The sequence below is a fragment of the Hyla sarda genome, chromosome 2 (genome assembly GCF_029499605.1).
Source record: "Hyla sarda isolate aHylSar1 chromosome 2, aHylSar1.hap1, whole genome shotgun sequence".
Taxonomy (NCBI): domain Eukaryota; kingdom Metazoa; phylum Chordata; class Amphibia; order Anura; family Hylidae; genus Hyla; species Hyla sarda.
Window position 1 is genome coordinate 311,774,803 of NC_079190.1, and position 12,081 is coordinate 311,786,883.

The 12,081-nt window shown below is 42.6% G+C and overlaps 1 protein-coding gene and 1 long non-coding RNA gene across 6 annotated transcripts in view; one reads left to right on the forward strand and one right to left on the reverse strand.

The window, feature by feature from the left end:
• ZNHIT3 (zinc finger HIT-type containing 3) overlaps window positions 1–12,081 on the reverse strand; it is a 181,930-nt gene that overhangs the window by 79,205 nt on the left and 90,644 nt on the right. The gene's annotated exons all lie outside the window — the stretch shown is intronic.
• The window catches only part of LOC130356334 (uncharacterized), a 34,506-nt gene that overhangs the window by 20,431 nt on the left and 1,994 nt on the right, over window positions 1–12,081 (forward strand). Inside the window, exon 2 of the long non-coding RNA XR_008888853.1 lies at window positions 6,468–6,587. This is a non-coding gene — a long non-coding RNA (uncharacterized LOC130356334). The remainder of the gene's footprint in view (window positions 1–6,467; window positions 6,588–12,081) is intronic.

The window sequence follows — 12,081 nt, forward strand, 5'->3', positions numbered from 1 at the left end:
CCTAGATAGCAATCCTTTCGACAAATCCCCTTTTATCATTCTTTTGATAAAGGGTCCAGTGGGTTCAATCACTAACCCTTCATTTACTGCCTGCATAAAAATACTCCTAATTCTCATATATTCGAACCAGGCTCCCCTATCCCTTCCTATTCCCTCCCTCATTACTTCCCAAGTTATCAATTTCCCATCTTTCCATATATCTTTCACCGTGTTAATACCTAATTGTCTTATTATAGTGAACTCCTTATCCTTCAGTTTCTCACTGATATTCTTATTCTCCCAAATTGGTGCTATATCTAACATGCCTCTTATTTTTAATTTTTTCTTAAATGCTATCCAGGACTTCCTTATTTTCTTAAAAAGTATTGTGTGTTCCAAGTGTCCCACCCTATTCCCTGATTCCAAAAACTGGTAGATATCTTTCACCTCCCCTTCATTTGTTTGTATAATCAACTGAAAAAAATCTAATTTATCCCAAATATTTATAAAATATATCTGTGAGGCAAGGAAGTAATTCCTTATGTCTGGGAAGGCGAACCCCCCCCCCTATCTTTTGGTTGGCAAAAAAAACTCTATTTTGATCCGGGTTCTCCGACGACCCCATATCAAGCCATTAAAGGCAGCTATTATTTTTCTAAAGGATACTTCATCACACCATATGGGGGATGAGGTGAACACATACAACAGCTTTGGCAAGAGGACAGTTTTTATTAATGTTATTCTCTCTACTCTTGAGATATTAAACCCACTCCATGCCCGTGTCTTTTTTTCAATGTTTTTCACTACAGGTGTCAAGTTCAGAGCATGGTGGTCCTCTAGGCTTCCCGAGATCTTAATTCCTAGGTATTTAAAATGTTCTCCTCTTCCTAACACTTTTAGGTCTGTACATGACCAGTTTCCCTCCTCCCCCAATGGAAGAAGGACTGATTTTCCCCAATTTATCTCCAGTCCTGCGTACACCCCAAAACTCTTAATTATACTCATCACACCACTTAAATCCCTCTCCCTTCTCAAGAAAATCAAGATATCATCGGCGTATAGCGACAGTTTGTCCTCTCTCCCCCTCGCTCCGAACCCCTCTATACCCTCCTCCGCTCTTATTTTAATTGCTAATGGCTCTATGCTTAAGGCGAAGAGCAAGGGAGAGTGAGGACAACCCTGCCTTGTTCCCCATGACAGACCAAATTGCTCCGACAAAATTCCTCCCACCGAGATCCTGGCTACCGGCTCAGAGTACAATAGGCGAATCATCTCCACCAGCCTAACCCCAAAACCAAAGCGCCCCAGAGTCTGACACAAGAACTCCCACTCCATCCTGTCGAACGCACTAGATGCGTCCAAAGAAAGGATGGAGTGGGAGCCCTCCCCCCCGGGAGCCCTCCCCCCCAAGGCCCCCCAATTCTATATTGGCCATTACTCTAAAGATGTTATGACAGGCCATTCTATTCGGCATAAAGCCGCATTGGTCTTTGTGCACTAAGTCCCCTATCACACTCTGTAATCTCAGTGCCAGCACCTTAGCATAAATCTTAACATCAGTATTTAGCAAGGAGATGGGCCTGTAAGAGCCCATCTCTTCACCATCCTTACCCTCCTTAGGGAGGAGAATTATCGTTGATTCTCTCATGGTATCCAGTAACTGCATTCTCTCCCAACTAGTAGAGAGAACCCTTGCCAGCGCGGGCACCAAGCATCTTCCATACCTCCTATACACCTCAAAAGGAAGGCCATCACCTCCGGGTGCAGTATTACCCCTTATTTTATTCAGGGTCAAACTTAATTCCCCTGATGTCACTGGCCTCTCCATCTCTTCTCTATTGGGGCCCTTCACTTGTGGGAACTCAAACCCGTCCAGATACTTCCCCATTTCCTCCCTCCCTCCCCTCCACTCAGACTCATATAATCTATTATAATACTCCCGAAATTCCCTTACTACCTCCTTTGCCCTCTCGTATACCCTCCCATCCATTCCCCTAATCCTTGTTATTTTTGGGGGTCCTTTCTGATTCCTGACCAGGGACATCAGGAACCTTCTGGGTTGCCCTGCTTCCAGGAGTCTCTGTTGGCCGAGGAATAAGCATCTATTCTTACTTTTTTCCAACAAATATGCGTCCAAAGCTTCCTGGCCTTTTTCCCACTCCAGCCTATGTTCTTCTGAGGGGTCTACCATTAGTTTATTTTCTGCCCCAGAGCATGCTGATCTTAATTCCTCTTCCCTGCTTCTGAACTCTCGCTTCTTCCCTCTGATAGCTCTTATTATTTCACCTCTAAGAAAAGCATTCCCTGCTTCCAAAACAATATGGTCATCCGCTGTGCCCCAATTAATTTACAAAATATTCCTCCAAGTTATTAAGTATTCTTTCATTTTCAATTAGGCAAAGCCAATGAGCATTCATTTTGGGCATCCCCTCCCATCTCACCCCCCCAGTATCTACCATTACTTCAATCGCTGCATGATCAGACAAGCAACGGGTGAGAGAGTGCACACTTTTTACCCTATCACAACCAAGAGCATTTCCTATACTGACATCTATTCTGGACAGAACTCGGCCGGAACGACTCCAGCAGGAGTACCTCCGTACCCCCGGATTCTGCATCCTCCATATGTCCGTCCAGCCGAACTCTGTGCAGATTTTAGCCAAAGGGGAGACCCCACATCCCCCCCCACCACCACCCAGTGAGCGAAATCTATCCAGCTCCTCTGAGAACACCCCATTCATGTCCCCTTGTATGAAGAGTGGACAATTCTCCCTGTTAGCGCAAAACTCAAAGAGTTTAATCAGAACTTCGGGCGAAAAGGGGGGTGGGACGTAGATGAAGGCCTTCATCTACATCCCAAAGCTGATTAGGTTAGTTTGACAGGACTCATCCCTCATAAAGCCATGCTGATATGGAGTCACACATTTATTTTTATCAAGATATTCCAAAATAGAATCTCTTAAACCCACAAACATTTTACATAAAACAGAGGTTAACCTAACAGGCCTATAATTCCCGGGGTCACCTTTTGTCTCCTTTTTAAATATTGGCACCACATTTGCCATGCGCCAGTCCTGGGGAACAGCCCCTGTTACTATGGAGTCCATGAATATTAAAAATAGGGGTCTGTCTATTACATTACTTAATTCTTTTAGAACATGGGGGTGAATGCCATCTGGACCTGGTGACTGGTCTATTTTGATTTTTTTGTAGACGGCACTGTAATACTTCCTGTGTTAGACAGGTGACCTGTACTGAGGGGTTTACCTTATCTCGCTGTATTTCACCTGGCATCTCATTTTCCTCTGTGAATACAGTGCAGAAGAATTTGTTTAATATTTGCTTTTAACTGATCCCCGCTTATAACTTCTTCCTCGTCATTTTTTAAGGGGCCTATACTTTCATTTCTGACCTTTTTGCCATTTATATAGCTAAAGAACATTTTCAGGTTAGTTTTACTCTCTTGGGCAATGAGTGTCTATTTTTGCAGCTTTTATTTTTTTGCCGGACGATCAAAGGGGAGAACGGGGGGGCCGGACTATCGGAGCTGAGAACGGGGGGGGGATTGTGTCGGACGATCGGAGCTGAGAACGGGGTGGGATGCCGGACAATCGCAGCTGAGAACGGGGTGGGATGCCGGACAATCGCAGCTGAGAACGGGGTGGGGGGGGGGGTTCCGGACTATCGCAGCTGAGAAGGGGGGGGGTGGTACCTAGGGGCAGTGGGACACAGGATCGGGCGCAGCTGAGAACCTGGGGATGGGGGGGGGATCTGTCTGCATCCCGCACTGCCAGTGTGTGCGCGCTCCCTGAGCACGTTTACAGGCATAGGCCCGCGCATAGGCTGTATGCATACAGCTGAATTCTCCTATACTGGATACCGGCCTGCTTTACGGCCGGTATCTGGTACACTGCAAAATCAACACTAGTCTGTCTGGCTAAAGACAGACGACCCCTAGTGGTGGCTATTTTTAGATTTAATTTCTGGGGAAAATTGACATTTTTTAAAATAATTTTATATTGCAAAAAGTCCTCATATGATTAGTTCTGTAACATATAAAAAGTTTTCAACAATGACAGTGCCTCTTTAAGATATTTTTAAAAGTCTCCCATTTAGTGTCAGTATTGTTTTTGAGGACATTATCCCATTTTATATTGTTAAGGGCTTCTCTGAGTTGATCAAACTTTGCCTTCCTAAAGTTCATTGTTTTTGTGGCCCCTCGCTAGATTCCTTATAAGGGAAGTTGTGCAAACAAACAGGCACAACGCTGGTGTGGGCATGTGAATATCCAAATGCAGCCGATCCCTCCACTGTACAGGTGTAACAAAGACTTCAGCAACTTCATCACTCCATAGGCATTCTATTCAGGTGCAAAAGAACAAAAATAGAAGATATATATTTTCTTGGACACTGTTTATTCTGAACAAAGAGTTTCAATGCCAGGACTGGCGTCTTCTTCAGGTTCATTCCTTGTTCAGAATAAACCATGTCCAAGAAAATATATATCTCCTATCTCTGATGTTATTTGCGCCTGAATAGAATCCCTATGGAGTGATGAAGTTGCTGAACACAAAGGGAATAAACATGTGTAAAGCAAAACATGTGTTCCTGCAATCCTTTTCTGTGAGAAATACTTCATTTTCTTGAAAAATGTCAGGGTTGCCAACTTTTACGGCCATGACTTTACATTGTTAATCTAAATAGTTATATTTCTTTGCACAATAGAAGATTACTCAATTTCTGTACCACAATTACCAGATTTGGCGGCCATATTGAATTGCACAATATTCTGTAAACAGTTTTCTCTAAAATTACTGCTTAGATCAATGTGAAAATTAGCAGACATGTTTTTGATCTCTTCCTGTTACCACAGTTGATCACCAGATTTGGCAGCCATACTGGATTGTACAATATTCTTCAAATATCGTTTTCTCTAAAATTACTTGTCAGAATAGTGTGAAAATTAGCACACGTTAGTCATCACTTACTGTACCACAATTGCTTACCATACTTGGCGGCCATATTGGATTGCACAATATTCTGCAAACATAATTTTCTTTAAAATTAATGGTAAGAGAACGGGGGCGAAAATTTGCACACGTTCGTGATCTTTCTGTACCACCGTGGATCAGATGGTTTGGCCGCCATATTGGATTGCGCAACACTCCTTAAACTTAGTTTTCTCTTAAATTACTGTAAGAACAATGTGACAATTAGCACACGTCCATGATCAAAATTATCCACTATCAGTGGTCACAGCAATCGTGTGCAATAACCTGGCTGTGCAGTTCGGCCACCTGTTTATTTATTTTTATTATTTTTATTCACCCAAAATTTCAAATACTTATGTGCTGCACTGTTACTCCAATGCTCATGAGACTTTGTATAGTGGGGTGGTGTCACTCCGGTATCCTGTGCCTGTTTACAACAATGTATGGTTAAGTATATACTCTATGTACTCTTGTATGCATAATTTGCACTATATGTCTGTGTGCATAACCTTATGTAATATAAAAGGTAGGTCACATGACCTGGCCACCATCTTGGTCTTTGTGCCAATTCTTAATATTCAAAAATGTTCCTCTCTGGAATCAATAAAGCTGCAGCTTACACACACATATAAATATATAGTTGCATGTGGTCACAATCTCTTGTTAAATACATGACTGACACCAATCAACATGAATGTCTAGAACTAATGCCACATGAGACAGCTCGGTTCTCACATGTAAGAGACACCATTACAAAACCCACACTTCAAGTTCCTTGTAGATGGTGGGAGCAGATGTCTAGAGGATTGCAGATTCTTCACTGGGTATTCAGTAAATACATTACACCAAGTAGTCAAAGCTGAACCACTCATACCTTATTGCCCAGGGCAAAACGCAGAGTTGGCTGCACTGACAGGCCTGCAGACTGGCTGAGGGTAAAAAAATGCTAATATTTACACAGACTTATCTGGTAGGCTTTTCTCACCTCTTCCGGCAAACAAATAAAAAATGCAGAGATAATCAGAGTACTCATGGGAGGTAATGCAGTCAGAGGAGGTGGGAATTGTAAAAATCTAAAGGTCAAACAAAAGGAAATTGATAAGAAGAGGCAGGCAGTGACATGGCTGAACTGTGGTCAAAAATGGGTGCCATCCCAGATGATACAGGCCTCTACCAGATTAACAAGGTTTGCTTACCTAAAGCTCTGTACCCAAAGATGGCTCAGATAACACATGGTGTTACACACAATGCAAAAAATGGCTATGATAGCACTAAAGGAGCGACACTGGATAGCTCCAGGATTTTCTACTGTAGCTACTAAGTTCACATAGGCTTGTATGACCTGTGCTCTACATAACCCAGGGAGGACTGTGCCAGTCCCCTGAAAACATAACCTAAAGTCACTCTACCCGTTTCAGAGAGTCAAAGTAGATTACATAAGCTTAACCCCTTGTTCAAGCTATGTGTATGTCTTGGTGTGTGTTGATCTCTTTTCAGGCTGACCTGAGCCTACCTGTGAGGAGGATGTACTACAGCAAGGAAACTGCTCCGGGAACTGGTCTGTAGATATGGAGTTCCAGGGGTAATTGAGAGGGATAGAGGAAACCCATTTTACAGGTGAGATCATGATACATATTTTGGGGGGCCCTAGGGATACAGATGGCTTTCCACACACTACAACCCACAAGCTAACGGGAAGGTGGAAAGACTAAATGGTACCCTTTTAAAATAGATACGATCCAATAGGCAATGGCAGAAACTGTGAAACCATGGGTAGTGTCTTTCCCTGGCCTTATTTTCTGTAAGAAGCACTTCTAGGCGGGCCACTGGGTTGTCACTTTATGAAGTACAGTGCATAGTGAAAGTATTTGGCCCACTTGAACTTTGACCTTTTGCAACATTTCAGGCTTCAAACAAAGATATAAAACTGTAATTTGTGGGACACAATCATGAAGTGGAACAAAATTTATTGGATATTTCAAACTTTGTTAAATAAAAAACTGAAAAATTGGGCGTGCAAAATTATTTAACCCCTGTACTTTCAGTGCAGCCAACTCTCTCCAGCAGTTCAGTGAGGATCTCTGAATGATCCAATGTTGACCTAAATGACTAATGATGATAAATAAAATCCATGTGTGTGTAATCAAGTCTCCGTATAAATGCACTTGCACTGTGATAGTCTCAGAGGTCCATTTAAAGCGCAGAGAGCATCATGAACACACCAGGCAGGTCCGAGATACTATTGTGGAGAAGTTTAAAGCCGGATTTTGGATACAAAAAAGATTTCCCAAGCTTTAAACATCCCAAGGAGCACTGTGCAAGCATTAATATTGAAATGGAAGGAGTATCAGACCACTGCAAATCTACGAAGACCTGGCCGTCCCTCTAAACTTTCAGCTCATACAAGGAGAAGACTGATCAGAGATGCAGCCAAGAGGCCCATGATCACTCTGGATGAACAGCAGAGTGCTACAGCTGAGGTGGGAGACACTGTCCATAGGACAACAATCAGTCGTATTCTGCACAAATCTGGCATTTATTGAAGAATGGCTAGAAGAAAGCCATTTCTTAAAGATATCCATAAAAAAGTGTTGTTTAAAGTTTGCCACAAGCCACCTGGGACACACACCAAACATGTGGAAGAAGGTGCTCTGGTCAGATGAAACCAAAAATTGATCTTTTTGGCAACAATGCAAAACGTTATGTTTGGCGTAAAAGCAACACAGCTAATCACCCTGAACACACCAACCCCACTGTCAAACATGGTGATGGCAGCATCATGGTTTGGGCCTGCTTTTCTTCAGCAGGGACAGGGAAGATGGTTAAAATTGATGGGAAGATTGATGGAGCCAAATACAGGACCATTCTGGAAGAAAACCTGATGGATTCTGCAAAAGACCTGAGACTGGGACTGAGATTTGTCTTTCAACAAGACAATGATCCAAAACAAAGCAAAATCTACAATGGAATGGTTCACAAATAAACATATCCAGGTGTTAGAATGGCCAAGTCAAAGTCCAGACCTGAATCCAATCGAGAATCTGTGGAAAGAACTGAAAACTGCTGTTCACAAACGCTCTCCATCCAACCTCACTGAGCTCGAGCTGTTTTGCAAGGAGGAATGGGCAAAAACTTCAGTCTCTTGATGTGCAAAACTGAGACCTACCTCAAGTTACTTACAGCTGTCATCGCAGCAAAAGGTGGCGCTACAAACTTAAGGGGGCTAAATAATTTTGCACGCCCAATGTTTCAGTTTTTTATTTGTTAAAAAAGTTTGAAATATCCTATAAATTTCGTTCCACTTCATGATTGTGTCCCACTTGTTGATTCTTCACAAAAAAATTACAGTTTTATATCTTTACGTTTAAAGCCTGAAATGTGGCAAAAGGTCGAAAAGTTCAAGGGGGGCCGAATACTTTCACTATGCCCTGTACTTTTTAGGATTATTTCCAATACTGGATTATGGTTTCCTAAGCAGGTGGTAAAGCAGCATTCTAAATTGACTGATTATGAGCAAACCTTGCATACCAGGTTGCAACAAGTGCATAAACAAGTGTTTGATTTCATTCCAGATGATGATTCAAATGGTAATGCTCATGATAGAGAGCCTGGAGAGTGGTTGGTGATAAAAAAAGACTTCCCAGTTCCTATGATTCCTGGCTGATGTTTTGGTCACTTTTGAATGCTGGTGGTGCTTTCACTCTAGTGGTAGCATGAGACAGAGTCTACAACCCAAACAATTGGCTCAAGTAGTGCAGCTCATCCAGGATGGCACATCAATACGAGCGGTGGCAAGAAGGTTTGCTGTGTGTCAGCATAGTGTCCAGAGCATGGAGGCGCTACCAGGATACAGTCCATATATCAGGAGACGTGGAGGAGGCCGTAGGAGGGAAACAACCCAGCAGGACTGCTAACTTCGCCTTTGTGCAAGGAGAAGCACTACCAGAGTCCTGCAAAATTACCTCCAGCAGGCCACAAATGTGCATGTGTCCACCCAGATGGTCAGAAACAGACTCCATGATGGTGATATGAGGGCCCGACGTCCACAGGTGGGGGTTGTGCTTACAGCCCAACACCGTGCAGGACATTTGGCATTTGCTGGAGAACACCAACACATTTGCGTTCATTCAGGATCTAGGATGTGTTATCTTAGTGTTCCCTTTATTTTTTTGAGCAGTGTACAAACCTTGGACTCCAAAACATGGAGAAACACAAATCTCAAAACAGGACTGACAAACACACATTTGCTGAGAAATTGTATTTAGAGAGAGATTGTATTCTGCTACCACTATTCAACCAGACGTTGCACACTCCAGAATTTCCACCAATCTGGCAAATTTTACATTTACTGCAAAATTTGAATATCTCATGAAATAATTCAAAAGTTTACTAAACCATTTACAGATTCTCCTGCTATGTTAATTACACATTTCTTTGTCTATGTAACATACAAGCCCCTCCTTTTGGAATGCTTGGGCGTTTGCTAGTCCCTGAATGCCATTTTTAGACATGGCACTATTTTTCTATATAGCAAAGTTTAAGCAGATATATCTCGCATGAGAGATAGGAAAGAGAAATTTGACTTTAAGTCTTCCATTACCATAGAAATACAATACTCATTTAAAAATATAACCATACTAGGGATCAATGGATAATGATTTTTTAGAGCCGATACCGATAACCTGTGAACTCTCAGGCCGATAGCCGATAATTTATACAGATATCCCGTGCAATACCGGTTGGGCCCCTGCCCCTTCCCCCCCCCTTACCTCAAATAAATGAATAATTAGCCGCAGCACGCTGAATGATTTTTGTAGCCCAGGCCCAGGATAGTACAGTACAGCGCAGCGGATGATAATTATTTGAGGGGTGAAGCAGCTCTCGCAGGTGAAATATGATTAGTTCCCCAATGTGGGGGACAGCGCAGCGCTGAGCTGATAAACCGGGGGGGGGGGGGGGGGGGGGGGAGATGCAGAACAGTGCCCACGGGTGACATATGATTAGTTCCCCGCAGCGAGACTTAAAGACAGATTGGGGGTGCACGCGCTGGACGCATTATCGGCAAGGTTAGATGCCGATAACTTACAAAATCGTGAATATCAAGCAAATCACCAAGTAAATTCCCCATAGTGAGATTATGGTATTACTTGGTATATGTGTTAGCTCATCAGGCTAACTTTTTTTCACACATATATACGTTTTATTACCTTCCTTCCTCGGGTTGGGGCCGTCTCCTCTTGCTACAACACTCTCTCTCTATCAACATTATTCCAATAAATTGCAGTATCAAAAAGATAGTGTAAACCGCCACAACTATTTCAAGAGTCTTTAAAATTATCCTTAAAGGTAGAATAAAAGGAGAGGAGATAACCGTAGCAGAAAGAGTACATAGCACAACACCACACTGAGATCCCTGGTTCTTTACTATACAATATAGGACTGGAAATATATAAATATTATGCTTACCTCAGCCCTAGAGGGAGTCCCTTGGATGCCGGCCTGGCTGCAAAGGGAGGTTGAATTCAAGGGTTCAACTTACTGCAGTTTAACTCAGATTTGCTTCCAGCAGCAGTCCAGGGGGTCCCCTCCTTTTGTCTGAGGGTCCGCACTCTTTGCGGGTCCAGTCCCGGGTTTCGGCACCAATTGACAGAAATATATCAGGTATCAATCTCAGGTGTGGCTCCAAGCTAATAAGACTGGTCTAAGGTTACACTGAATGACCACACGTACACCCAGGGCGAGAGTCAAAAATGCTCTAGCTTTATTTAGGAAGCAAGTATTTTTATATGAATTAAAACAGAGGAGGGAGCAACCCTCAGCCCAAATGTCCCTTTTTTCCCCAGATATAAGGGGTGAAGCCAAAACCTTATGCTAAAAGTATCAAAAAACAAACAGTTCTGCACAAATGTGTGTTCCGGAACACTGGACCATCTGTTAGACACTACATCCTGAAACAGAATTACAGAACTGTCTGTACAGTAATACAAAAATATGGAAGCAATAATACAGTCAGTCCTGTTTCTAAAGCACCATCGAGTATGGTCTTGATTTTCTGACTAATTATTTGTGTAGGATTTCTACTCAATTGGAAGTATGTGGATGTGTTGCTGAGTTGGCGTTCAGCTTCACGGATATATTTTCACCACCAAATTGTGATCATGGATCAGGGAATTCAATGCTTCATGTTGTTGGAAAGTCAGATTATACCGCCTGTGTATGTTCATAGATCTTTGAACCTCAGCGATTTCCTGTCTTACAAGATTACAGTAAGTGTCAACAGTACTACGCTGTACTTGGAATGCTCAATTTGAAATCTGAGAACACAAAACCGTCCCAATGTGTTACATAAGGCGACATAGGAGATGGAACAAAAGTTTTTTGGGGCACAGGGTTCTGGGAAAACCAAACTTTAAGTCTCCGAAAAAATTGTATCAGATCTAATACAATTTGGAACCAGTCTGTCTTATTGTGGGGCAAAAACTAAGACCTTTAGATAACAGTTCAAGTTGAGATTTAGTCAGAGGAGTAGATGATATATTTACCGTAAGAGGAGGGTTCATCTCTTCTTCTTGAAGTTCAGTTTGGGCTGTGAGGTTTTCAGACTTTTCTGTGCACGATTTCTTGTAGGTCCGGTTTTGTCGGCGGCCTCCTCGATGGGTTGGTTGCCGTTTGTTGTGTGATCCATACCTAAAAATATATCCGTGAAGCTGACCGTCAACTCCGCGACACATTTCCAGTTGAGTAGAGATCCTACACAAATCATTAGTCGGGAGAATCAAGACCGTACTAGATAGTGCTTTAGAAACAGCACTGATTGATAAGATTTTGTATGATTATTTTTTTGTTCCATAACCTATTATTCCTATCTTATATTTGCCGAGCTTTATGGAGCAAATTCTACGTCCATGTGCTATGAAAGCCAGATCTTTCCTACATGACACTACTGATTTTCTTACTAAGATTGCAGATTTTAAAAGTACCTCATGGAGTCATCATTGCCACGCTGGACATCGTCAGCCTATACACCTCCATCCCACACAATGGGGGTGTCCAGGCTGCGAGGTCAAGCCTGGCCTCAGATTTATCAGTGGAGAAAACCAACTTCATTATC